Here is a 3,642-nt window from a genome sequence, read left to right as displayed (position 1 = left end):
CTTTGTGTTCCTGGAGGTGGCTTGGTGTTCCCAGGGTTCACTCTGGGCTCCTGGGGTACACTCTGCAATACCAGGGGTCATTCGGGCCTGCTCCCACAGAGATTGCTCACTTAGGGCTCTTTCTGCTGAGGTTGCTGCATTGTTGCATTGGGCCTGCTCTGGCAGAGGTCCTGGCTCAGGCCTACTCTGTCAGAGTTTCCAGATCTGTGCCCATACCTGCAGAGGTCTCTGGTTCCTGCCTACTCCCTTGGAGGTCCCAGACTCATGCCTGGATCTGCAGAGGTCTCTGGTTGCATCCTACTCCTTCAGTGTTTGCTCCCTTGTACCTGCTTCTGTGGAGTTTGCTGTCTCAGGCCTGCTTCACTGATATAATATTTCAAATATTTAAAAAATAAATGAAAAGTTAGTGAATTATTCATGATTTTCATATTGATTGTATTATGATACTATGATGCACACAATTTTTAAAAGCTACAAAAATGTTCATATAATGAACAATTGCTTTATATTGCTTGTGATAGTAACATCTTTTGTTTTTTATCATTTGGTCCCCCCTGTTTCTTAACACTTATTTTGGTTTATACTTTTTCTGATATTGCTCTTACTAGCCTGTCTACATACACTCCCATTCTGATCAATGTAACAGTAGGATGATACTAGTGAGTGAGCAATTGGAGCAAGATTTGAGTCTTTTCTTTTATGTTATAGTTCTGACTCTGTCACCACATTGTGAGATGAAAATGAGAACACACAATGAACAGATAATTAGGAATACCATTCTTATACTGACAATGTGAATTATTTATTCCTTTTGCAAGAAGGTGGCTTTCAATTATTTGCTTCTAACCAATTTGAAAAATTACCTAAGTGATTTTTTTTAGATAAGGAATGGTTAAAAGCAATTGTTAAGGATACCATATCCCAAGACTTGACTGATAATCTATAAAAAAAAAACCCTCTATTACTATTTGTTGGGGCAAAAAACACAAATTGACAGAGACTATGGGAGGTAATGAAGAACTGCTGCAGGAAAAACTCCAGCAAGTTCTGATCCCCCATGTGCATAGTTTTCAGAAAAGGATAAAAAAAAGGATCTTTTTTGTTCAAAGTCATGTGTAAGAATACATAGGATGGAAAAGTTAGAAGATAAAAGACACCACAATAAAGAAAGGAATAAGATGGAGCCATACCTTTAGCAGTAGCATTAAGGATTTACACTACTGCAGACATAGAGACCCAAAATTCACGTACAATTACAAATAAAGGCCTAGTTTGGATGCCTCATATAAGTGAGGGAAGTGAGCTAAGATCACTCACTCCTCAGAAACACACACACTCATGCACACACATGGAAACAGAATGGAGAAATGTTCTGCTCACCAATAACAGGCCAGTACAAATGCTCTAAAATTTAGAAGTTTGCTAATGGTAGAGATGTGGATGTGCAATAACAGACACTGTCTGTTGTAGAGATACGCAGGGATGGCTCAAATGGGAGGATATAGCAGGAACATTCAATGGAGAAAGCTTTTAGGCTGGGCATGATGTCAAACACCTGTTATCCTGGGACTATGTAGGTCGAGACAAGAGGATCAAGAGTTGTAAGTCATTTTACCATGTTCCTAGTATTGCAAATTTTTGCTACATGAAACCTCACAGGGAGTCTGCAAAGTAAACAATGCTGAATGATGCAACATTTTTTAATCTAATGAACTTTTATTATATCTTGTTTTTTAATGTGTGCTATAGTTTATTTTTGTCTCTTTAAAAAGTTTTAACATTTTAGTTTTTATTTATTCTTTTAAAATTTCGCACATGTGTATACTGTATTTTGAACATAGCCACACCTAATTTCCCTCTCCCTTCTAACTTTGGTCCTCTTATAATTATGTATTTTTTTTTATTCACCGAGTTCAATTAATTCTGCATATACATATACATGGCTATGGGGGTCATCTACTAGGGCATGAGGAACCTACTAGTTCTGAAGAACATTGCCTTTTGCTTCTTTAACAGTCATCGACTGCAGATAGTTCACGAAGCCCACCTCCTCTCTGTTGAAATTTTTAAGTGGCTCAGTCCTGTGGAGGTCTTGCACAGGACTCCTGTGGGAGCATGAGCAGAGCACATTTCACACTCGGCCCCATCTTTCAGCTCTTACATTTGTCTTTCTAGCTCTAGTCCATGTTGTTCCTTGAGCCACTGGAGTGCAGTTTGGTATGGATAGCCCAACAATAGCTGACCATTTACAGTCAATTATTACCATGACTGAGATTTTTTAAAGTAACCCATGTCTTCTGGGAGCAGCACTATTCACTAATGTGGTGTACTTCTGCTCAAATGCCCTAAAAACTACATTGTTAAATTAGCTTACAAATTAGTTAGGCAAGGGTTCTATATCTATCCTTTGTTTTGGTTAACCCACAATTCACCCCTCATTTTTCTCCATTCCTATCTCCATCTCCCTCTTGAACTTTTTAGCTCCCTACATCATCCTCCTGTTCTGTCATTTCTATGTATATTTGTTTTTGTTTTACTTCGTGCCCAAGTTTGTTTTCTATTGCTGTGATAAAACACCATGACCAAAAGCAGCTTGGGGAGGAAAGGGTTATTTGGCTCACAAGTTTCAATCACAGTCCATCACTCAGGGTAGTCAGGGCAGGACCTCAAAGCAGGAAACTGGAAACAGGAATTGGAGTAGAGGCCATGGAGGAATGATGCCTATCGGTTTGCTCATTATGGCTTGCTCAGTTTCTTTCCTTATACAACTCAGGACCATGTGTACAGGTGTGGAGTGGTTCCTCCAACATTAATCATGAATCAAGGAAATGTCCCACAGGCTTGCCTATTGACCAATCTGATGGGACTCTTTCTCAGATGAGCTTTCCTCTTTCCAGACGACCTTAGCAATGTCAAGTTGACAAAACTTAACCAGCACAATTGACTCTTGGTTAACTTGGCACAAGAATACCTCACTGTTAAACCATAACTTCCCATTTTATACCCAAAATTTTATGTTAATTTCACAATTTATAGCAGTATAGTTTTTAAAATCCCATAGTGTTTAAAAAACTTAAACCCAGCTGGGTGGCTATAATGGTATATTATTTGTGTTTTAATAAATAAAACTTACCTGAAGATCAGAGGGCAAAGCAGCCATACTAGTCAGCTATACTGGCCAGGGAGTGGTGGCACACACCTTTAATTCAAGGACTCGGGAGAGACAGAGGCAGTGTGAATTCAAGGCCACCCTGGGCTATACAAGATTGAATCTGTCTAAAAGAGAAACAGATCTTACACAAAGGTGATCCAAACACTTGGGATCACATGCATTTAATTCCAGCACTAGGGACATTGGAGACAGGAGCAACATGGGTGGGCAGAGAGAGGAATATAAAAGGGGAGAGACAGGAACTCAGTGGAGTGTGGAGTCTGAGAATTCCTGGAGACAGGATTTCACCCTTCAGTCTGATGATTTGGTAGAGATAAAAGGTCTTTCTAGTGCTTGACTGCTTTCTTCTTCAGATCTTCAGGTTGAACCCCAATACCTGTCTCTAGGTTTTTATTTTTTATGGTATAGGCGGCAGTAGTGTTTGCGTTTAATCCCAGCACATGGGAGCAGAGGCAAATGGTGGGTCCCTG

Source organism: Microtus pennsylvanicus, chromosome X (assembly GCF_037038515.1).
Source record: "Microtus pennsylvanicus isolate mMicPen1 chromosome X, mMicPen1.hap1, whole genome shotgun sequence".
NCBI classification, from domain to species: domain Eukaryota; kingdom Metazoa; phylum Chordata; class Mammalia; order Rodentia; family Cricetidae; genus Microtus; species Microtus pennsylvanicus.
Note: the sequence above shows the minus strand (reverse complement) of the source record.